General features: G+C 34.8%; 1 pseudogene; it reads left to right on the top strand.

Annotated features, from left to right (window-relative positions):
• The first annotated feature begins 1,188 nt into the window (after window positions 1-1,188).
• On the top strand, window positions 1,189-20,743 carry LOC148943854 (uncharacterized; annotated as a pseudogene).
• The last annotated feature ends 5,523 nt before the right edge of the window (window positions 20,744-26,266 follow it).

Below are 26,266 nucleotides of genomic sequence, written 5' to 3'. Positions count from 1 at the left end.
ATAATAAATTCGTCCTTATTTAAAACCCTTACACAGAAAACTTACTTTCCCTTGGCTTAAACAACAATGGAAATATATTGGCTTGATTGTCAAGAAAAGTGGCAGCTACTACAGCAATCTGCCTAAACGGCATCTTTTTTTTCCCCACAGATAGTTACTCAAAGAAACGATGCATTTCATCAAAAGTCCTTCAAAAATACCTCTTAAAACGCTTTAAATGTACTACTAATATCAGGTCGCTCGGGGCCGGGGGACAGGTGCCACATGGGGGATGGAGGAGGGGGTGTGATGCCATTGTGGTGTGGAGTGTTTTGTGGGGCATCATGATAGCCTTGGGTTGCAAAAACTGGAATCACGAGATTTAAATGTATAATTTTTATTATGAAGTAACTGAAAACCCCATGGGTTCCTGACGCAGGGTTACATAAAATTGTTTGAAGCATATTAGACCTGTCCTTTTGAAACGAGATAAGTCGTGTGACGTTACTGGAGTCCAGAGGGGTGTGCCTTAGGAGTCTTACCAACTGTGTTCCCTTTAATAGAACCGGTGACCGAATTGCATAGGTGTGATGGTTTAAATATATAAGGCTTCTCTACGAGAACAAACTGATTTATTTATTCAGATTAAAATGTGTCAACTTGGAAGCTATGTCCAGGAAATAAATAACAGCACGCCTTCTCGTTTGCATATAAACTTTCAAATAAAAAGAGAGTTAAGAACTACCAACCAACGAGAGATATCAAAACATCTACCGTGGCATGAGGACATTATTAGAAAAAGCAACGTTCTTAATGACGTTGATAAAGGTTTTGGAGAAGAAATTTTCAAGTTTTGTTGCAAGTAATTTTAACAATTGACAAAGGTTGTGTCATAACTTCAAAATAGCAAAATATTCTATTCTAGAGAAGAACGATGGCAAATTCAAAATTTTCCTAAACGGTTAATACATTTTTTTTGTAACGAAAAAGATTATTAACGAAAATTTTAAGCCACCACCCTGTTATGAAAGTTCATTATAAGAAATATTAGTTATGTTTGGTTTTAAGGTTAAAAATGAAATGTTATTTCTTCTCATTTCCTTCGTGGGACTGAACCTAGGGCTTATGATTGGCGGTGTCTTTTTAAAAGCTTTAGTATTTTTCATTCTTATGGCTCAATATAGCTATCTATATATGGCTCAAGCAACAATGAAAACTGGAGAAACGTTAACTTGCTCAATGAACGATGTTAAAGAGTTTGGTACAAAATTCAGTCAGAAAATGAAGAGTGACCGAAAAGCTGCTATGAAACTGCTATCCGATAAAGTCAAAGAAGTTGCTCATAAGGTGAGAATTTCTGCGTTTAAATTTGAAGAGAGACTGAAAATCGGAACGTTATATCTGCATTTTATTGTCTGGAGTTGTGCGTTGCTTTGCTCCCACTGGGGCATAAAGATTGCTGCATTGACCTGTGTAAGTTCCTTGTACATGGAAACGTTTTACCCCTATCTAGGGACTGTCTCAGCCAAAAGTGAAAATCATCCCAAATTATCAGAAGAATTGAGCAAAGAATCGAACCATCAAAATACAATTGAGGCAGCTGAACAAAAGAAATAAAAAACAGAAATGAAAACGTTCTACCTGTCTCTAGGGACTGACTCGGCACATATTACATATTTCGAAGCTAAATGATTGGAGGGGTAATCTGCGATTGCTGCTAGCATATAAACCAACAAAATATGCATAATACGTTTAAAGCGTTGCCTAATTTGCGGAAAAGCGTATACATAAGAATGAGTAATCTCATCCTTTTTTTTATACTTCTTGACTTACTACATATACCGGAAATTGTAGAAGACTAGGAGGACTCGGGTTCAATCACAAATTATGAAACTGCTAATACTGTTTGCCAGTCACTATTTTGATCATGATCATCAGTCTCCCTTTCTACTAACGCTAAAGTTGAATCATCAGCTGGCCACGGTTTAGCAATGTATTATGCTTCATGCTAACACACCCCCTTCCCCTTACATACAAGGCATTCTAGTTATCTTTCATTACTAATATTTCTTTTCAGAAATCATGGATGGTGCTTGGCTGCAACCTAGTAAAGAGGAATTTGGGGAATTTCCAATTCTTTTGAAAAATGAAAATAGTCTGGATTTTTAAAATTTACAGTAAACCGACAAGTAACAATAGATTTTTGTCTTATAGTTCCGATCACGCTTGTCAAGTAAAAATTTGTTTTATCATTTCTTTAACTGACCGGATATTTAGTATCTACTCATCAAATTTTTTTGAGGAGTTGTCTTTTCTAAAGAAAATGCTAATAAGCAGCATGTATCGAGAGTGGCTAAATGTCTAGACGTTTTCAAAGACAAGCAACAGGTTTCTATGGTTTTTTAGAGAAATCATTAAGATAAATTGGGCGACGTGTGTTTTTTGTTCCTTTCCGTATTTACTCAGGCTAAGTGAGAAACTTAATAGAATTTTACAGAGTAATTGTCTAAGAGTAGCTTTAATGAGCAATAATATTTTGGGTAGTTTTCTAAATTTTGGGAAGGATCTAACTTCATTGGGGAAACAAAATGGGGTTTATCCGATCCCATGTACTTGAGGAAGCTCATATGTGGGACGTAATAACCAGAGTTTGGAAATGAGATTATTACCACATAAAAATTATATTTCTTCGGCTGTAAAGCAAGATTCTAAGTCTGAAGATTTACTTCAGCCCTTTCAGAACATATTTTCAATTTTCCAGACCATTTTATTTTGTTCGAGAATGTCTCTTTGATTTTTAGGGATCGAAGTTTAAAGCAAAATTTTCGTAAAATTCTTGAAATAAAGAACATCTTATTCAAGAATATTGCTTTGAATCGGGATACAGGTGAATTTGGGCTGAACTCTATATATGATAATTTATTGAAACCTGACAGAGTAAAGTTCAATTCACCCAATCTAGTTGACCTTTGTCCAAATGTTATACCATTGAACCCTAATGAATCGAATCCAAGAAGGTCAAAGAGGCTAGCTTCCGCCTTTACTTTGAAAAGAATTAGAGAATTAAACAATATGCAGTTCTATTTGATTTCGTATATAAACTTTTATTTTAAATTGTTTTTGCTTAGTTTTACTACTGATGACGGTCACTGATGACGGGACCGAAATATCTGGTATTTTTGTGAATTTCTATACACTGTCTATTAAAAAGGATTTTATCCCTATTTTGAACTTTTATTTTATCGTAGAAGATATTTGAAATCGGGTCTGGTTTATCCCCCCTAATTCCCTCTCAAAAATTTTCTCTACACGTAAAATTGAGCAGCACAAATAAAAAGAGTGACGAAAATAAAGAATTCTGGAATATTCCACCTCCCAAATTCCAAAACGTATGAAGAATATATGGTGTAGAATCAAACAGTTCATGGTAACAAACTGTAAGTAAGGAGCAACTGGGGGCAATAGTAACCAAAACTCTAAAAAAAAAAAATTTATATCAATTGATGCATCAAAGAATTGAATTTTCATGCTGATTCCAAATATATAAAGGTCACCTCTCTAAACGTAAAAAATTCTCTCTACACGTAAAATTGAGCAGCACAAATAAAAATAGTGACGAAAATAAAGAATTCTGGAATATTCCACCTCCCAAATTCCAAAATGCATGAAGAATGAATATATGGTGTAGAATCAAACAGTTCATGGTAACAAACTGTAAGTAAGGAGTAACTCGGACCAATAGTAACCAAAACTCTAAAAAAAAGTTTTTTTGATAACAATTGATGCATCAAAGAATTGACTTTTCATGCTGACTCCAAATATATATTTGTAATTAAAACAAATTTTTTTAAAATAGAATCAGTTTTTTACGAAAAACTCCATATTTAATGTTAAACACTGATCAATGACGTCATAATCGTAGGTTGTAGCCAGGTCGTCTCTTACTATTCCAATTGAGAAAATGCCATTGGATTTTCCCTAATTGTAATTTTAATCCAGGTTGCAGCATTAGCAGGCAATTTTTACACATTTGTCAAAATAAAGTCTAAGCAAAACTACTATTAATAACTACTTCATGAGATTCTCTTGACTAACTTCATTAATGAGGAACTTTATCGATTCTTTATGTTAAAATATACGTTATTAAAATATACGAATATAGAAGTTCGTTACGTAAGTTAATTCGTAAGTTACGTATATTTATTACTAATAAAAACGATCGTAAATAAAATTAAACAACTTTAGAGAAAGCCATTTAGCCAAAAAAAAGTAAAATTAATATGCAAATTTCGTTTTAATTATTCATGTACGGTCAGCCAAAATCAAAACTTGCATTAATATAAAAAAGGTTCAGAAATTAAATTAAAAAACAAGTTTTTTTTAACTGAAAGTAAGGAGCGACATTAAAACTTAAAACGAAAAGAAGTTATGCCGTACATGAAAGGGGCTGTCCCCTCCTCAACGCCTTGCTCTTTACACCAAAGTTTGACTCTATCTCACAACTTTATTCTTTAAAACCATTTCCAATGATCGTCTTTTAATGGGTTAATTTAAAAAAAATGCAAAAAATTAGTTTTTCAAAGAAAAGTAAAGGCCATTTTAAACTTAAGCTCAGCAGATACAAATACCTGTTTAAATTCAAACTCAAAACGACCAGAAATTACTATTAAAGAATAAATGAAACCCAAAACGAACAGAAATTAAATAAACAATCATAGGAAAAAACATACAACAAGTAATAATATAAGTGAATAAATAGATCTTAAAGCGAGTAATGCTTAGATTGAATATGCAAATAAAGCTTAAAACGAAAAAAAATATTTTATGATTGAAGTATAAATGAAACTTAAAACGAACAGAAATTAAACAAACAATCAATGCAAACAAACATATAACAGATATTAATGTAAATAAATAAATAAACCTTAAGACGAGCGAAACTTAAATTGAATATGCAAATCAAGCTTGAAACGAACAAAATCACTACAAAGAAGAGTTTGGGTATCGTCTCCTTCTCTCACTGTAAAAGTCTAAAACTTAATGCGTCATTGGGGCTTTACTGAAAATCAATTTTATTACAAATATTTTCTTTTTTATTTAATATTGAAAATAAACATTAAAATTATAGTAAAATTTGGAACTGATGAGTTTTCAGCAATTAATATCATTATACATCAAATATTCAGTTTAATTAAATTAGTTCTTTCTAGAGTTGTTCAAGACGAATATAGTTTCACTACAAACAAGAGTTTGGATACTGCCCCCTTCCTTAACTGTAAATAAAAACTAAAAGCCTACAGCGTCATTGGCGCTTCACTGAAAACGAATTATATTACAAATGTTTTCTTTTCCAGTTTTTACAGCATTGAGCACAAAACTAAAATTAGAGTGAAATAAACTCTTGAACTGATGGATCTTTCACCAACTAATATCACTATATATCAAATATTCAATTTTATATTGTGTATACTTTCCAAGACTGTTCAAAACGCATATAGTTTTCAGTAAAGTGCTTTTCAGTTTTCAGTTCATACTCAATCTAAGCATTACTCGCTTTAAGATCTATTTATTCAAATATATTATTACTTGTTGTATATTTTTCCTATAATTGTTTGTTTAATTTTTGTTCGTTTTGGGTTTCATTTATTCTTTAATAATAATTTCTGGTCGTTTTGAGTTTGAATTTTAAAAGGTATTTGTATCTGCTGAGCTTAATTTTAAAATGGCCTTTACTTTTCTTTAAAAAACTTATTTTTCGCAAAGTTTTTTTTAATTAATTCTTGTTCGTTTTTATTGGAAAAAGTTTCAAGTTTTTATAAATTCCTTATGTCAAAATCAAACTTTAGAATAAAAAAATCTTCATCAAAGTATCCAAACTGGTATCAAAGTAAGAATATCAAAGAGAAAAAAGTCTGCCCCTTTGAAATAAGCCCCCTTTGAAGTTTCGACGACCCCTTCTATATGAAGTGCGTCTGGGAAAAAAATAAATGGAGTGTGGGGAGAGGATAGCTGCCTTCCAATCACTTTTACTCTTAAAAAGTGAAGTACAACTTTCAGTTTCCTCTATTAAGTTTATACCAGCGTCCCTTCCATAATCACCATATATGCCCCCCAGGGCATAACTTACAACGCCTATCCTCGGGCCCTGGGGGCTGTGTCGACACCGGAGTTTTGTTATCTGAACTCTGAACTATTTTTAACAAAATGTATATCTCAAAATTTTTATCTGACGCATTTAGGTAGTGGAGGGGGGGGGGGGGTTAGTTGCCCTCCAATCTCTTTTGACTCTTAAAAATTGAGCGAGAACTTTCAATTTCCAATCAAATGAGCCCTCTATGATATTTATACGAGCATCCCTTTCATAGGAACCATACAAGCTCTTAGGGCATAACCTAGAACGCCTTCTTCTGGGCCTTGGGGGGTTGTATGCATTAAAATAAAGAACGAACTCTTTCCTATACTAAATAAGCCTTTACTAGTTAATGATATAGCACTGATATGATTTAATTGATATGTTGTTAAAAACCGTAATAATACAAATATTTTAGTAAAGGAAGTTATATTGACCAATGACCCATTAAAGGAAATCCAATGACCCATTTATGCCAACCAATGAGGCAATGGCAGAAGTAGCTAAGCTCACCTTTGATAAATTGGCATTATTTCTGGTGATCAAAGTAATTGTGAATAGAATCCAAGACACAGATTGCTATCGTCATGTTTTAAAGGCAACAAAACTGCTATCATATTTGTTTGAGAACGGAAGCAATATAGTAGTGAATAACTGCTTAGATAGGTATTATGACGATATAAAAGTGGCTTTTGAACATCATTTTGAATCTTTGCTTTACTAATAGGGGTGGCCAGAAAGAGAAAATTAACCAAGATTTAGCGTTTTGGAGGAATCATATATTAAAAACTTTAATAAAGAACGACCTCTTGCCTATACTAAATTTTATAGGCCGCTTAATCATAGTATAAGTTAGTAAAGTTTTCATAAAGAATCGATAGAGTTCATCATAATCCAGGTTGCAGTGGTAGCAAGCAACCTAGTAAGAGACGATCACGCCCCATAGTAAAAACTAAAGTGACCCACAACTCCTGAAAAAAGATTCAGATCAAAATAAAAGGTAAATTTTTAGAACCTCCTTGTCCAAAACTTTTATATAGCAAACTTACCGTCCTTTGGCTTGAATAATATAGAAAATATATTGGTTTGAAAATCAAGAATTATAATAATTTACATTAAAAGACGATCATTGGAATAGCGATCCATTGTATGCATTGAATCCAGGTTGCAGCGGTAGCTAACAGCCTAGTAAGTGATGATCACGTCCAATGTTTCCGGGTTGCTTCGGTAGCTAGCAACCTAGTAAGAGACGATCACGTCCAATGTTAAGAAATATAAAAACCCATAGTTCCTAACAAAGGAGTCAGTTCAAAATAAAAAGTACACCATTAGAACCGCCTTGTCCGAAACCCCTGTATAGAAAACTTTCTGTCCCTTGGCTTGAACAGCAAGGGAAATATATTGGCTTGAAAATCAAGAAAATTGACTTTAACCACGTTATTCTCCCCAAACGGGATATTTTTTTCTCTTTTCTTTTTTCTTTTCCACAGATAGCTTGGCACTGGAACATCGTAGAGGGTTTTTCAATAGCTCATTTTAAAGGAAATTAATTGGGTTGAAAATCTATAGTAACTAAAATAAATTATTTCTAAAAGAGAATAAATTTTTCCACCAAAAACTACATTTTTGATGTCTTTTCACACTGCAGTCTTTCAAACATAATCGTATACCAGCGGTAAGATTTGAACCCACGCCTCCGAAGAGACTGGTGGCTAACACCAGTGTCTTGGACCACTCGGCCAGGCTGCCACTTATAATTTGGGTTGCAGCAGTAGCTAGCAACCTAGTAAGAGACGATCAGTCCCATGCTAAGAAATATAAAAACCCAAAACTCCTAAAAATAGAGTAAGATCAAAACAAAAGTACATCATTAGAACTACCTTGTCTGGAACCCTACTAGATAAATAATTAATGTCGTCATAGCTTTATTTACAGTAAAGAACAAACTTCCAGCCCATAGTAACTAAAATAAGACTATAATTTCATGTTAAAGATTGATCAATGATGTCATAATCACAGTTTGTAACCAGGTGGTCTCTTACTATTCCGATTAAGAAAAAGCTATAGGCTTTTAGCTGTTTTATATAAAGGATCGATCATCAATATATTAAAATCCGGGTTGCAGCGGTAGCTAGCAACCTAGTAAGAGACGATCACGTCCAATGTTAAGAAATATAAAAACCCATAGTTCCTAAAAAAGGAGTCAGATCAAAACAAAAAGTACACCATTAGAACCGCCTTGTCCGAAACCCCTGTTTAGGAAACTTTCTGTCCCTTGGCTTGAACAGCAAGGGAAATATATTGGCTTGAAAATCAAAAAAAGTGGCAGCTACTACAACATTCTGCCTAAACGGGATATTTTTTTCTCTTTTCTCTTTTCTTTGTTTCCAGAGATAGCTTGGCACTGGAACATCGTAGAGGGTTGTTCAATAGCTCATTTTAAAGGAAATTAATTGGGTTAAAAACCTTTTGTGACTAAAATAAATTATTTCTAAAAGAGAATAAATTTTTCCACCAAAAACTGCATTTTCGATGTCTTTTCAAACTGCAGTCTTTCAAACATAATCGTATACCAGCGGTAAGATTTGAACCCACGCCTCCGAAGAGACTGGTGGCTAACACCAGTGCCTTGGACCACTCGGCCAGGTTGCCTCTCATAAATAACTATATATGTGGATCTGGGTTGCAGCAGTAGCTAGCAATCTAGTAAGAGACGATCAGTCCAATGCTAAGAAATATAACAAAACTCCTAAAAATAGAGTCAAATCAAAACAAAAGTACATCATTAGAATTACCTTGTCTGAAACCCTACTAGATAAATATTGAAAGTCGTCATAGTTTTGTATTAGATCTATGATGTGAATAGAAAAACACGAAATTATATTGTTGTTTCTGAAGACGTCATGAAATAATATCATTGCGCTATGACGTCAATAAAATCATTACGCCGTGACGTCATAATTACTATATAAGAAGCGTCAGAACTGTAAATGTTCACATTCATAATTACATAATGGTTTCAATCAAGCAAGCTGCACGCAAGTTGATAAAACAGTACTACACAAACAACAGAGATAGTATCTTGAAAAGAAAAAAGCAAAGGTATTCAGCCGACCAGGCACATCGAGAAGTAATCAAACAAAACAGGAAGATGTGTTATCACAATGATGAAGATTATAGACATGCAAAAATTGAGACAGCCAAACAAAAGTTCAAGGAGAGTTATCACAATGATGAAGATTACCGCATCAAATATAAGGAAAACCAAAAGCAAAGGTATTCAACCGTCCAGGTGTATCGAGAAATAAAAATTGAGACAGCCAAACAAAAGATCAAGGAGCGTTACTGGGGTGACAAAATCTATAATGAAAAAATTAAATTCTCTGCGAGGTTGTACCGAAGAACGCATAAGGACAAAGGGAAAAATTACATTCAGAAATACAAGAAGATGGCAAAAATGCAGGCTGATCTTTGTAAATTGAGAAACATTTTACGCATGTTTTATCTGGATCACGAAAAGTATTCAAAATTACAGATTAAAATTCTCTTTGAAAGAGCGGATGCTGTTGAAAAGTCGGCTAGAAATTCTTTGGCAAAGCTTCATAGTAATATCCAAAAGAAATGTTGTCAGTTTAACGAAAAGCTTCCGAGGTATGGACTGGCAACTGCGGAACAGTTTATAGATGCAAAGGAAAATGTTCGACAACACAGTGAATATAGGGAGGTGTACTTCTTAGAAAATTCGTATATTAATTTTGGAAGGAGCAATTACAGTTTATGTAGCAGCAATAAAAATATATATACAAGCATACCTATCAACATATAATAAAGATCAAACTCTTTCCTATACTAACTTGCATACGCAACTTCACTATAGTTAAGATTACAGTATTTATATTTTTTTACATTAAAAGACGATCACTGAAATAACAAACCATTCCATACATTGGACTTAGCTAGCTACTTGATTGTTTGAGTTTCGTCTCTTACTATTTAAAAGAAGAAAAAGCCGTAGGCTTTTTCCTGTTTGTATTTATAGTTAAAAAACGAACTCAAGTCCAAAGAAACTGAACACTGTGGTTCATTCATATTATCCTCATTATTTTAGCTAGAATGTAAATAAACAAGTTTCTTTTTTAAATTTTAAATTGAAAAGATAGTGCTTTTAATTCAACATATTAAAAGGTCTTCCCGACGGGGAATCGAACCCCCTTCTCCCAAGTAAAAAGTAGGCATACTTACCATTAGACTATCGATGACTTATAAAATAAAAGTTACAAATAAGATATGATAATAATTTTTTAATCCGGGTTACATAAAGGCTCGATCATCGAATTTTCACATTAAAGAACGAACTTTAGTCCATAGTTTATATTAAAGGACGATCATTAGAAAAGCACAACATTGCATATATTGGACTGAGTTAGTTTTTCAGTTTAGAATCGCTAAAGTTTTTCCGGGTTGCAGCGGTAGCTAGCAACCTAGTAAGAGACGATCACGTCCAATGTTAAGAAATATAAAAACCCATAGTTCCTAACAAAGGAGTCAGATCAAAACAAAAAGTACACCATTAGAACCGCCTTGTCCGAAACCCCTGTATAGGTTACTTTCTGTCCCTTGGCTTGAACAGCAAGGGAAATATATTGGCTTGAAAATCAAGAAAATTGACTTTAACCACGTTATTCTCCCCAAACGGGATATTTTTTCTCTTTTCTTTTTTCTTTTCCACAGATAGCTTGGCACTGGAACATCGTAGAGGGTTGTTCAATAGCTCATTTTAAAGGAAATTAATTGGGTTAAAAATCTATAGTAACTAAAATAAATTATTTCTAAAAGAGAATAAATTTTTCCACCAAAAACTGCATTTTTGATGTCTTTTCACACTGCAGTCTTTCAAACATAATCGTATACCAGCGGTAAGATTTGAACCCACGCCTCCGAAGAGACTGGTGGCTAACACCAGTGTCTTGGACCACTCGTCCAGGCTGCCTCTTATAATTTGGATTGCAGCAGTAGCTAGCAACCTAGTAAGAGACGATCAGTCCCATGCTAAGAAATATAAAAACCCAAAACTCCTAAAAATAGAGTAAGATCAAAACAAAAGTACATCATTAGAACTACCTTGTCTGAAACCCTACTAGATAAATAATGAATGTCGTCATAGCTTTATATTAGAGCTATGACGTGAATAGAAAAACACGAAATTATATTGTTGTTTCTGATGACGTCATGAAATAATATCATTGCGCCATGACGTCAATAAAATCATTACGCCGTGACGTCATAATCCGGGTTGCAGCGGTAGCTAGCAACCTAGTAAGAGACGATCACGTCCAATGTTAATCCGGGTTGCAGCGGTAGCTAGCAACCTAGTAAGAGACGATCACGTCCAATGTTAAGAAATATAAAAACCGATAGTTCCTAACAAAGGAGTCAGATCAAAACAAAAAGTGCACCATTAGAACCGCCTTGTCCGAAACCCCTGTATAGGGAACTTTCTGTCCCTTGGCTTGAACAGCAAGGGAAATATATTGGCTTGAAAATCAAGAAAATTGACTTTAACCACGTTATTCTCCCCAAACGGGATATTTTTTTCTTTTTTTCTTTTTTTTTCTTTTCCACAGATAGTTTGGCACTGGAACATCGTAGAGGGTTGTTCAATAGCTCATTTTAAAGGAAATTAATTAGGTTAAAAATCTATAGTAACTAAAATAAATTATTTCTAAAAGAGAATAAATTTTTCCACCAAAAACTGCATTTTTAATGTCTTTTCACACTGCAGTCTTTCAAACATAATCGTGTACCAGCGGTAAGATTTGAACCCACGCCTCCGAAGAGACTGGTGGCTAACACCAGTGTCTTGGACCACTCGGCCAGGCTGCCTCTCATACATAAATATATATGTGAATTTGGGTTGCAGCAGTAGCTAGCAACCTAGTAAGAGACGATCATTCCCATGCTAAGAAATATAACAAAACTCCTAAAAATAGAGTCAGATCAAAACAAAAGTACATCATTAGAACTACCTTGTCTGAAACCCTACTAGATAAATAATGAATGTCGTCATAGCTTTATATTAGAGCTATGACGTGAATAGAAAAACACGAAATTATATTGTTGTTTCTGATGACGTTCTGAAATAATATCATTGCGCCATGACGTCAATAAAATCATTACGCCGTGACGTCATAATTACTACTTAAGAACGACAAAGATGTAAATTCTCTCAGTCTTGATTAGAATAATGGTTAGATCGAAGCAAGCTATACGCAATTTGAAAAAACAGTACTACACAAGCAACAGAGATAGTATCTTGAAAAGAGAAAAGCAAAGGTATTCAACCGACCAGGCGCATCGAGAAGTAAAAATTGAGAGAGCAAAACAAAGGTATTCAACCGACCAGGCGTATCGAGAAGTAATAATTGAGAGAGAAAAACAAAGGTATTCAACCGACCAGGCGTATCGAGAAGTAATAATTGAGAGAGCAAAACAAAACAGCAAGATGTGTTATCACAATGATGTAGTTTATAGACATGCAAAAATTCAGACAGCCAAACAAAAGATCAAGGAACGGTATGGTAAGGATGAAGATTACAGAGAAGCAACAATTGAGCAGGCTAGACAAAAGAGCAAGGAACGGTATGATAATGATAAAGATTACCGAAACAAGCATAAGAAAAAAGTTGCTACCAGAATAATGGGTAGATACTGGGGTGACAAAAGCTATAATGAAAAAATTAAATTCTCTGCGAGGTTGTACCGAAGAACGTAGAAGGACAAAGGAAGAAATTACATTCAGAAATACAAGAAGATGGCAAAAATGCAGGCTGATCTTTTTAAATTGAGAAACATTTTACGCATGTTTTATCGGGATCACGAAATTACAATAAGGAACGAACTGAACCCATAGTAACTTAAGTTTTAAATCAAACAGTTCGTGGTCATAATAAAGAGCTTTGTAATGACTCATTTTAAAGGAAACTGCTGTATATAGAAACCTTTTGTAATTAAAAAAATTAAGTATTATTATAAAACAAATTGTTACGATATGGTAAAAGTTGTAGTAGTGTTGGTAGCATGCAAATATTGCCTTTTTGATCATCTCCCTTATCATTTCCTGTATTTTCAAATTAATATACTCAGTTATTCCTGTGTTGCGCCCTTTTGAAAATCTGTATGCACATAACGTGTTTTGATTTAATTCAACACTCCCCTCAGCATTTTCTGAAAGGCTCACCTGAATACCCTTCGTCTTCTTGGAAAATAAAGTTCAAACATGCATATTTTTATTAATAGCATATACTATGTGTAAACAATGAACGAATTGCCTAACTTACTTTCTTTGTCCTGAGGACGGTGGGGAGGTTGACATCCCCAAAGACATAATTACTGGACCTTCGAACAATGCTGAATAAAATGACTCTCTTAAAATGTCGATCGGATATGTTTTGTGGAATGATAGGTTTGGGAGAGGGGGGGGGGCTGATTGCCCTTAGTTAATTTTTGACCCTTAGAAAGGGCACTAAAACTACCGACTTCCAATCAAATGAGCTCCATACGATCCAAAGTTTATACGACTACCCGTTCCATAAAAACCAAACATCCCCCGGGGACAACTGACAACCCTTGCCCACGGGCTCTGGGGGACTGTGTTCACCCTAAAGACATTGTTATATAATTTTTAGACTATTGTTAACAAAATGGCTATCTCACAATTTCAATTGAGACTAGAGTGGGACAAGGAGGGGGGCTAGATGCTCTCCATCATATTTTACTCTTAAAAGGGAACTAGAACTATACATTTCAAATCAAATGAGCCTCTTCTAAAGTTCACACGACCATCCCTTCCATAAAAACCTTATATGTCCCTGGGGCATAACTTACAACCCTTACCCCAAGACTCTGGGGGATTTTGTCCCCCCCAAAGGCCTTATTATATGATCTTTGGACTATTTTTCGAAAAATGGCTATCTCAAAATTTTATCGGATGCATTTGTGGAAAATACGACGTAGGGGGGGGGGGACTGCCCCCGATCACTTAGACTCTTAAAAAGAGAACTAGAACATCGGATTTCCAATCCAATGAGGCCCCTCTGGAGTTTATACGACCACCCTTTCCATAAAAAAATAACTTACAACCCTTGCGCTGAGGAGTTTGAAGGGGGGGGGAGGGTGTCATCCTCAAAGACATGAATTTTCAGACGTTTCAACTACGCTGAACAAAATGGCCATCTCAAAATTATGATTAGATGTGTTTTGGAAGTTGTTGGGCGTGGGGGGAAGGGATTGTTGCTCTCCAATCACTTTTTACTATAAAAAAAGGCCCTTTAAATATCCAATCGAATCAGCCTTTTTGAAGTTTCTACGACAAAAAATGGTCATCTAAAAATTTCTATTAGATGCATTACAGGAAAATACGAGGTGTGTGTGGGGGGGGGGTATCTGACCACCGATCACTTTGAATCTAGGGTACCAGAACTTCTGATTGCCAATCCAATGAGCCCCCTCTGAAGTTTGTGCGACCACCCTTTCTATATAAAACCTTATATGCCCACAGGGTATAACTTACAACCCTTCCCCTGAGGACTTTGGGGGGGGGGGTCTTCATCAAAGACATAATTTCCGGATCTTTTAACTACGTGGAACCAAATGGTTACCTCAAAATTTGGATTGGACGTGTTTGGGGAAATAGTGGGCGCGGGAGGGGGTCAGTTGCCCCCAAATCACTTTCGACTACTAAAAGGGGCAATAGCCCTTTCAATTTCCAATCGAATAATCCTTCTTGAAGTTTCTACGACAACAAATGGCCATCTCAAAATGTCTATCAGATGCATTTTGGGAAAATACGAGGTGTGAGGGGGATATCTACCCTCCGATCACTCTGAATCGTAAAAAGGGCATTAGAACTTCTAATTACCAGTCCAATGAGCCCCTTCCGAAGTTTATACGGTCACCCTTTCTATATAAACCTTATATGCCCCCAGGTTATAACTTACAATCCTTACCCTGATGACTGTAGTGAGGGGAGGAGGTTGTCCTCCTCAAAGACATAATTTCCGAACCTTTTAACTGCGCGGAACCAAGTGGCTATCTCAAAATTATGATTGGATGGGAAATGGTGGGTGTGGGCGGGGGGGTAATTGCCCTCCAATCACTTTCGACTATTAAAAGGGGCAATTGTCTATTGAATTTCCGATCAAATGAGCCTTTTTTGAAGTTTTTACGACAACAAATGACCATCTCAAAATTTCTATCAGATGCATTTCGGGAAAATATGCGGTGTAGAGAAGGGGATATCCGCCCACTGATCACTCTGAATCTTAAAAAGAGCACTAGTAACTCTGATTACCAATCCAACGAGCCCACTCCGAAGTTTATACGATCGCCCTTTCTATATAAACCTTATATGCCCCAGGGTATAACTTACGACCGTTGCCCAGAGGGCTGTGGGGGAGAGTTGTCATCCTCAAACACATAATTTCCGGACCTTTTAACTATGTTGAACAAAATGGTTATCTCAAATTTTTATCGGATGTGTTTGGGAAAATAGTGGGCGTGGGAGGGGGCTAGTTGCCCTCCAATCACTTTTGACTATTAAAAAGGGCACTAGCCCTTTCAGTCCCAATCGAAAGAGTTCTTTTTGAGGTTTCTACGACAACTACTTCGATGCTAAGTACCCTTGTCTAAAACAAACCAAAAAAAAATGAAAAAAAAATAAATAAATAATACATTTTACCCACATCGCTCTTTACTTAGGCAGCGCTGTTGCACTGCCTGTGATTACATTCCTCTACTACCTTAGATTCTACCTAGACTCAGAAAAAAAAACCACTTTTCTTTTTTTATTGGAAAAAACTGGGTTAAACAATAAATTTTTCCTTCTCTCTGTTTTGGAAAATATATTTCTGCTGCCAAACCCCCCCCCCCCCCTGATTTTCATTTATAATCTATGTGTAACCAAACGGAGACGTATTTTCCTTACCTTAAAAGGTATCAGAAAGGAAAAAAAATTGACAAAGAATTTGTTTTAGCCTGGATACAGTCCTGGCCTAAGACACATATTAGGAATCCGTAATAGGTAAACAGGCCAGAAAAAAAGTTGCAAGCCCCTTATCTACAAAATGACTATAGTTTAACAGGTGAACGTTTCTTATTCCTCTATAAATATTGAATGTTAGTTTCCAAATGTTATCAAACTTTTAATCTCGATTCGTACTTTCAATTATTTTAAAATTGACGTTGATAGACCCTTGGAACCTTTTAAATAGTATACCTCATGAAAGAGCTCTAAAATAGCAATATAATCTTATTGAACATATTTCGTACTAGAAAGTTATCCGTCGCTTTTCTTAATCGTATTACTACAGATAGGTGCTTTTAAAGATGAAAGAAAGGTACATAAGTCCGTTGAAGAACATAACTTTTCATCCCAGAAGATGATAGTGTTCTAATAACCGATTGTTAATTAACAATTCTCCCTTGTTTTGAATTTGGTATTTGTAAATTGTTGATGAACTAAACTAATTTTCTAACCCCTCAATGAATAAGATGATCATGCTCAAACGATCTATTCTCGCTTGTACATTCTTTAATGTGGTATATATAAAACTTAAATTTTCACCTTCAAACGTGTCGGAAGTATATATACCATCTAGCAAAAGATGCCAATAAAAAATCGAAAAGATGTCAGGGGCGTAACAGCAAGTTGTTACTTATGCTACCCTCCCTTGTCTTAAAAGTTGGGCCATTTTTTTTTCAAGTTGTAGGCTACCACAAAAATTTTAAATAGTGTTTCACATTAATGAGTTTTAGAACAAAAAAGTGATCTCTTGTACTTCGACCTACTCACCTAGGAATTTATCTGTATTAGATTAATAGTAAATTTTTAGATATAATAAATATATACACAACCATTGATTTGTTTTTATTATGAATCTCTAAACTCAGAGTGTCGGTTATTTATCTGTTCATTAGTTAAAGTGTATATGAACTTGAATAAATTCTGAGCATTTGTTTTTTGTTTTTTGTTAATTCTAACTCTTTGATTTTTCACATGTCTTTTTTTTCGTATTTTGTTGCAGACGTTGGAGAAACATTAACAAGTGAATCTGAGACACCTGATTTGAATTGCTCTCCGGAACGTCAACTACCTCTTGGAATTTTGTCCAGTTTTTCTGCTTCCCCCACTGGCTCCCAAGAAAGGGGTAGCAATGATGAAGGTACGTTTTGAACATACACTGTTAATTAGCCTAGCAAATTTTTGTATAAACTACTTTTCAAGCCTTGAAAAAGCAAAATTGCAAGACTTCTGCAATTTAATTTTTGAATATTGAATCTGTATAATATCATTGTGATTTTAAGTTAAATCAAGACATTTTTATTATAAACTTAAGAAATAGTTAAGAAATTTCAATTCATTAACAACTACTTTTCCAGATAACGAAACCCTATCTGTAATTTTACCTCTGATTGTTCAGGCATAAGAAGTCAGACAACTTTTCACAAAATATGACTCCACTTCTCTGAATAAAATTCATTTGTAAAAGCAGTAATAAAAATAGTAATAAAACAGCAATGTTCACAGAATAGAGATAAAACAGAAATTTGATAAAAACAGGAAAATTAGCAAAGTTTTGATGTGAAGCCTAGGACTATATACATGCAGGGGTGGTTTATACACAAGCAGGATTATGTACAAGCAGGAAAGGGCTGCATTCAAACTGAAGTCGATTATGAAACACACCAAAAAACAAATATCTGAAAAAAATATTTTTATCTAATTTACTATTAATTAAGGTGACTTAATGTTATCTGTAGAGGGAAATAAACTACACTCTTATTCAGGTATTGATTCATTGCCCATCTAATATACTCTTATTAAAAATTACCTTAAATAGTATTTTTAAAGCTTTTTTTTACTTAAAATTAGAAAATTTTTGGTTTTGTTTCTTTTTAACATAATATGTTAAGGACCATAATGTTAATAGAAAACTTCTATTTAAAATATAAGAAAAATATTCCCATGTAATATCTGTTTCGGCCCCACTCGGCAGTGAGTTTCTTGATATTATAATTCTTTGAAATAATACTAAATATCTTTGTTTCCTTTTAGTTTAGAATCTCACATGATCCGTATTATATCTGATAGCTTAAAATTTGTCAAATAGGGCAAACAATCTAGACCCTAATCATGTAATACTTTCGAAATGCTCAGTTTTTATTTATAATTGTAATGCTATCTTTAATTTATTTTTTCTCTTACTTTAGAGATAACAAGTTCTACTGTGGGCACTTTCAATGGTGTAATTCAATCAGAACTCCTAGGTCCAAAACTAATCGTTGTTGTGAAAAGGCTGAGAGAGAAGGCTATAGAAGAATTAACTGCTGGTATCTGGCGTTGTGACTCCTGTGGAAAAACAGAGAAATCATTTTAGATATTAGATCTTCATTTTGAAACTGACTGTGAAAAACTTTCTCCTATAGAGTGTGATGTCTGCCCTGCAGTAGTTCACGAGTACAGAGGCTTTGTTGCTCATTTTATGAAACACCAAATGAGAGAAACAAGACGATGTCCCATTTGTTTATGTGAAGGCATTGGTGACATAAAACAACACTTAATCATAAAAGGTCATTTTTCACCAAACCTGTCTGAATTAGATCTACAGGGCAATGTATCACTAGCGGTTTCTCAGAATCTGTTTTCAAGCGTCTGCTCAAATTCAATTGAATCGTATTCTGAAGCAAAAGGCTCAGAGAAAAAGAAAACGTATCTGAACAGCCACTTCAATGGTAAAAAACATAGAAAATTAGAAAAAATTCCAAGAATACATGCAGGAAAAAAATCATACAAGTGTGACATATGTAACAAATGCTTTTCTGTATCTTGCAATTTGATTATGCACCAGAAAATGCATACCGGTGAAAAACCATACACGTGTGATGTATGTAATAAATGTTATTCTTCACCAAGTCATTTAAATGTGCAGCACAGAGTGCATACATGTGAAAACGTATTTAAGTGCATCGCATGTAAAAAATTCTTCTCTGAATCTGTCAAATTGATTGTGCATCAGAGGGTTCATACTGGTGAAAAACCTTTTAAATGGGATTCAGGTATTTGATAAATACTTTTCTCTATCTAGCAATTTTATTAAACACCAGAAGGTACAGACATGTTATACCAAATTTTTATTTGAGATTGTAACTATCGGCAGCTCCTAATCCTACAGTTATTGTAAACATCAGAGGGTTCATGCTGGTGAAAAAGCATTTAAGTGCTTAGCATGAACAAGATTATTCACGTAACATGTTAATGAGATTATGAACAAGAGAGTTTATACTGGAGACTACCAGTTTAAATGTGATATATGTAATAAATGCTTTTCTGTATCTGGCAATTTAATTCAGCATCAGAGGGTGCATACAGGTGAAAAATCGTTTCAGTGTGACACATGTAAAAAATGCTTCTCTGTATCTAGTGCTTTAATTCTGCATCAGAGTGTGCATACAGGTGAAAAACAGTTTAAATGTAATGTATATAACAAATATTTTTCTCGATCTTCCCACTTAATTAGCCACCAGAAAGTGCATACTGGTGAAAAACCATACAAGTGTGATGTATGTAACAAATATTTTTCTCAATCTAACCATTTGATTATGCACCAAAAAAGGCATACTGGTTAAAAACAGTTTATAATTTATGTATTTGAGAAAACCTGTTCTACATCAAGTCATTGCTAGAGGCCTCAAAGAGTGCATGTGACATATGCAAGAGAGCATTTTCTAAGTCAACCCTGAGTCTTTATCTAACAATTTTCAATATATTTTTCACTTTTTAAATGTTTTTTGATTCTATGGAATGCTAATTTTTATAAGCCAATTTTTAAGAAACTGTCCGAATGTTTCAATTTTGCAGTTTTCTTTTCAGTTCGAAAAAGTGCATTTTACATTAATTGTAGAAATGTAGCCACAAATATTAAGTTGAAACACCAGTCTCAACTGTATAAGTTAAATGCTATTACTCGAATCTTGAAAAGGGGTACCTACATATCATTATATATTGAAAAAGATCAACAATTGGTTGTAGGCAATATCTATATAGACTGTTCAGAAGCGCATGCAGTTATTTCAATAAGTAAAATAATTCAAATCGAAACCTTTTATTTCCTAGCAGCAAATATTAAATATTATTTTCTTAGTCTACAAAAAAAGTCTAGTCTAGGAAAAAAAGTCTACAGCATCTTTCTTTGAAAAAAAAGAAGCAATCTTTAAGATGTTTATTGTGGTTGGGGGTTGAGATGACAACTGTGGGAAGCACCTGCTATTTTTAATAAAGTTTTTCCTCTTGTGCTGAATTAGTTTTCGTATTTCTCGCAGTTGCTGTTTTTTAAAGTTCATTTATTTCTATATCCCCCTCAGGGAGTACATTTCGCTTCTGTCTTTTTGTTTTATTTTTATTTTTCGATTTGGTATTGACCTCATTGTTTTACTCTTAGAACCTCAATGAGTCACTACCTGTTTGACTCGTTTCTGACTTGAGAAACATCTCGGTACAGTTAGTTTTTCTGTTTCTAAAAGCCTTTGCTGCTCTTACGATTATTTACAGCTCCATTTCTGTAACCTTTCTTGTGAGCAATTTTTGTTAATTGGTTTCTGTGTGATAAAAAGCAGATTTTGAGATTAAAAGAACATTTGTTTTATAAATTTGTATGTTTCTGTTTACCCGTTATCAGAGACACTCATATTTAGAAACATGATTGTAACCAGGGCTTTGATTCAGGAGGGTATCAGTCTGGAGGTAGTTTTTACTATTGAAAAGGCCTTACGCCAACAACTACATGTTTTTACTATATTGATCTGAATTAAAGCCCTTAACAACAGTAAGGTACAAATGACGTCCAACTCTTTAAAAGGGATAAGGGAAGGGGGATTTAGTCTTTATCCTGTTTACGATTTCCAGCATTCAAAACAAGAGATAATAACGAGGAATTTGGTTATTTCCGGTCTTCACAATTTTTTTCGTTATCTTCTCTTGTTTTACTGCAGCCTTTTACTTTTCTTTCCAAAACAACATTTCTAGAAAAGCTTTTTTTAAAATTAATCTATGTTCTTTTTTTATAGATTTTTGTTGCTTATCTAAAAAAAAACTTTTGTCAGTGTCTCTCTTGAGCAATCTAGATATTTGCTTATTATTTTTTTTTTTTACAAAATTTTTCAACAAATTTTTAAGAAAAGTTTTTACTAGATTATTTTGATGGATGAGCATTGGGCAAGATATTCAAAAAAATGAATTGAAAATCTGCATAGTCTGTTAACTCCTTTAGTATTTAAGGAATTCTCATCCCGTAATGTTACAACCTTCAGTATTGACAAATATTCATTGACCATCTTCCTTAATATCCCTGAAAGTCTTAACTAGGAACTCTTTACTGTTGCTGGGATAAAGAATCTATGCCATTTTGATAACCCGGATGCACTTCAACTTTTTTATTTATTAGTATAAGTGAAATAGTATATTAATAGAGTTAGCATTACCAATGGCAGACACTGTAAAACCAGCAATTCTAGGAATTTGCTGTCAAAATTTGTTGCTGTCGCAATGATAACAGTCATAAACAGTAACAGTAGTCAAAGTCAAAAGCAATCAGAGTTGTTGGTAGTGACACTGGGTTTCACAGGAAGTAACAGTCATGGAGTAGGCCTATGCCTGGAAGTAACAATATGCCAGTAACAGTCAAAAATTGATTGATTTAAAAATACTTAATATTTATTCAAAAGTGCTTGAAAACATCCTTTTTTTCTGTATTATTAAAGAAAGATATAAAAAGAACCTGAAACCGGGTTTTTTTTTTTATTCTATTTTTATAAACCCAAATCCGACACTAAATTCTTCAAGTTATGACTATTGTTTGAGATTTCTTTCCATAGGAATAGTAAAATTGGATAAAAAGTGCGATAGCCTAAGTGAATAGGATAATTTAGCCTTAAAGCAAAATTTCAGTCAGCCTTAAGGTTTCTAAAGAAGAAAAAAACTTCCCGTGACTGTTTTATTTTTAAAGAGCTTGCATTGTAAGTCGACGTCACTGAATATAGTTAAAAAAATTAAAAGAAAATTAAAGAGAAACTGGTGGCTTGACTTAGCAGGAATGATGTTAAACCTGAAATTTCAATACGATATAACCTGTAATCTTTAAACTGAACAATTGAGGGGAGAAATATTCAGCAAATATATAGTAAATGCACCATCAGGATTGCCACCGTCAGTAGGATTTTACTACATCTAGTAAAAAAAATCTAATAAATTTAGAGGATCTAGTAAATTTCCAGAAAACTAGTAAAAATTCGTGATTTATAGCAAACAAAACTTTTGTTATTTTCCATGAATTCAGGGGGGAAAAATTAGGGTCCATTCATTACAAAATATGATTTCGATGACGTTAGATATTCTGGCTACTATTACTCTCATTTTTGCGATTTTGCGTCAACCCTAGCGCTTAAAGTTCTCTACTTTTCTCTCGGCTTCTTCTTGATACTCTTTTTGAAAGGTAAACTATTTAAAATCAGAACTGGTACGCCAGCTTAATTTGGTTTCAGAAAATTTTCCCAAACTCTCAGAACAGCTGCTACGTTTGTTAGTTAGGTAAGTCATTGTGTTACTATTCTCTGGGCTGTAGTATAGCTTTGAGATAATCCAAACTTAAAGCGCAATAGTTAAGAGAGTTATAATTTTGTCCTATTTAGATCACTCTCATTCAGTTCACACAGTTCATTTCAAATTTTTTTAGAGATGACCCATTAGTGGTAATTGATTAACAGATTAAAGTCCATTTACTTGGATTAAAGAAATATCCTCTTCTTTCAACAAGTAAATACCTTCCACAATTCCAGTCTAAGAGCACACATAGGAGTTGTTATAACAACAACCACTGTAATTTATGTTTGACATCAAGCTTTATTGGTCACTTGTTAGCTTTCTTTCAGTGCCTTGTACTCGAAGAAATACATTTTTTTCAAGGGCAATAGTCCATTATCTGGGATTGCCTCTTGTGGGGTACGCAACTCCCTTTATCTTATTCTTATGTTACTATATTTGTTAGTTAGGCAAGTGATAGTGTTACTATTCTCTAGACTGTATTATAGCTTTAAGATAATCCAAACTTAAAGCACACTAGTTAAGAGAGTTAAAATTCTCTGCTATTTAGATCCCTCTCATTCAGTTCACTCAGTTAATGACAAAGCAAGTACAATCGTGCCAATGTGCAAGGTCAGTTCATTTCAAATTGTTTGAGAGATGACCATTTACTGTTAATTGATTAATAGATTAAGGTCCCTTTGCTTGGGTTCAAAAAATATCTTCTTATTTCAACAAGTCAAGAGCTTCCACACTTCCAGTCTAAGAGCACCCATAAGAGTTGTTACTAAAACAACCACTGCAATTTACATTGAATATAAAACTTTATTTGACACAAGAAAGCTCTCCATGGGTGTCCATAAGCTGAATTCCAGGGGGGGGGGCAAACCTCGTCTAATTGGCACTTTTAATGCTTTATAATAGAAAAATCAGAACAAAAATATAAAAAAAATGCAGCATCATTCAGCCAGGGGGGGGGGGAGCAGGTGCCCCCCCCACCTTAGGGGCGCCAATGTAGCTCTCTTTCTTATTTTTGCTAGTTTTATCTTATTCTTGTGTTAAGAGGCAGGTAAATGTTGTATAGGCAATACCACCGAGGTACACCAGCCCTTTTTCCAGCATGAAACCTCATTAGACAGCTAGGAACAAAAGTCCAAAACTGGATATCTAGGCTATCCAATAGTAAGATTAGGCGGCAGAAAAAAAATGAACTGAATTGAATTATCCAAAAATATAGAATATCATAGGCAGTGCAATCGCGCTGCCTAAGTAAAGAAAGATATTGGCACAATGTTTTTTTTTTCCATTAAACCTGGGCACTTCGTATCGAAGGATTTGTCGTAGAAACTTCGAAAAGGGCTCAATCGACTGGAAATTGGAGTGGCTTGTGCCATTTTAGTAGTCGAAAGTGATTGGAAAGCAACTAACACCCCTTCCACGCCCGCCATTTCCCCAAACACATCCAATCAAAATTTTGAGATAGCCATTTTGTTCAGCGTAGTTGATTTCTAGATAAAAATTAGGTTTTGAGGAGGACTTTTGAGGAGGTTGCAAATTATGCCCTGGGCGCATATAAGGTCTATATAGAAAGCGTTGTGGTAGAAACTTCAAAAAAGGCTCATTCGATTGGAAATTGAAATGGCTAGTGCTCTTTTTAATAGTCGAAAGTGATCGGAAGGCAAACTGACACCATTTCTATGCCCGCCATTTCCCCGAACACATCCAATCAAAATTTTGAGATAGCCATTTTGTTCAGCGTAGTTGATTTCCAGATAGAAATTAGGTTTTGAGGAGGACACTCTCCCACGGCCCTCAGGGTAAGGGTTGCAAATTATGCCCTGGGCGCATATAAGGTCTATATAGAAAGCGTTGTGGTAAAAACTTCAAAAAAGGCTCATTCGATTGGAAATTCAATAGGCTAGTGCCCTTTTTAATAGTCGAAAGTGATTGGAGGGCAACTAACCCCCACTCACGCCCACCTTTACCGCAAACACATCCAATCAAAATTTTGAGATAGCTATTTTGTTCAACGTAGTTTAAAGTTCTCGAAATTAGGTCTTTGAGGATGACAAACCCCCCACAACCCTCAGGGCAAGGGTTGTAAGTTATGCCCTGGGGGCACATAAGGTTTTTATAGAAAGCGTTGTCGTAGAAACTTCAAAAGGGGCCATTTGATTGGAAATTGAAATGGCCAGTGCCCTTTTTAATAGTCAAAAGTGATTGGAAGGCAACTAACACCACTTCCACGCCCACCATTTATTCAAACATATCCACTCAAGATTTTGAGATATCCATTTGTGCAAAGTAGTTTAAAGGTCCAGAAATTATATCTTTGAGGATGACACTCCCCACAGCCCTCAGGGTAAGGTTTAAGTCATGCCCTGGGGGCATATAAGGTTTTTATTGAAAGCTTTGTCGTAGACAATTGAAAAACGGCTCATTCGATTGGAATTTCAAAGGACTAGTGCCCTTTTTAACAGTCGGAAGTGATTTGAGGGCAACTAACCCCCTTCTCACACCCACCTATCCCCCAAACACATCCAATCAAAATTTTTAGATAGTCATTTTGTTCAACGTAGTTAAAAGTTTTAGAAATTAGGTCTTTGAGGATGATAACCCCCTTAAGTCCTAGGGGCAAGGGTTGTAAGTAATGCCCTGGGGCATATACGGTTTTTACAGATAGTGATGTTATAGAAACTTCAAAAAGACCTCATTTGATTGGAAATTAGAAGGGCTTGTGCCCATTTTAATAGTCGAAAGTGATTGGAGGATAACTAACACCCCTCTCACACCCACCATTTCCCCAATTACATCCAATCAAAATTTTGAGATAACCATTTTGTTCAACGCAGTTGAAAGGTCCGGTATTATGTCTTTGATGATGGTAATCCCCTCACAGCCCTCAGGGCAAGGGTTGTAAGCTCTGTCCTGGGCATATAAGGTGTTTTTTTTATAGAAAGCGTTGTCGTAGAAAAGTCAAAAAAGGAATCATTCGATTGGAAATTGAAACAGCTAGTGCCCTTTTTAATAGTCGGAAGTAATTGGAGGGCAACTAACCCCCCTCTCACGCTCACCATTTCCCCAAACATATCAAATCAACATTTTGAGATAGGACTTTTCTTCAACTTAGTTGAAAGTTCTGTAAATTAGGACTCTGTGGATGTGAACCCCCCCCCCCCAGCCCTCAGGGCGAGGGTTGTAAGTTATGCCCTGGGAGCACATAAGGTTTTTATTGAAAGCGTTGTTGTAGAAACTTCAAAAGGGCTTATTCGTTTAGAAATTGAAAGGGCTAGTGCCTTTTTTAATAGTTAAAAGTGATTGGAGAGTAACTAACGCCCCTCTCACGCCCACCTTTTCTCCAAACATATCCAATCAAAATTCTGAGATAGCCATTTTGTTTAACGTAGTTGAAAGTTCTGGAAATTAGGTCTTTTAGGAAGATAACCCCCTCACAGCCCTCAGGGCAAGGGTTGTAATTTATGCCTTGGGGGCATATAAGGTGTTTAAAGAAAGCATTGTCGTAGAAA

This window comes from Artemia sp. Qi Xiang Cuo, chromosome 15 (assembly GCF_049724085.1).
Source record: "Artemia sp. Qi Xiang Cuo chromosome 15, ASM4972408v1, whole genome shotgun sequence".
Classification (NCBI taxonomy): domain Eukaryota; kingdom Metazoa; phylum Arthropoda; class Branchiopoda; order Anostraca; family Artemiidae; genus Artemia; species Artemia sp. Qi Xiang Cuo.
The sequence above is the reverse complement of the archived record's forward strand: the minus strand, read 5'-3'. Positions and strand labels throughout refer to the sequence as shown.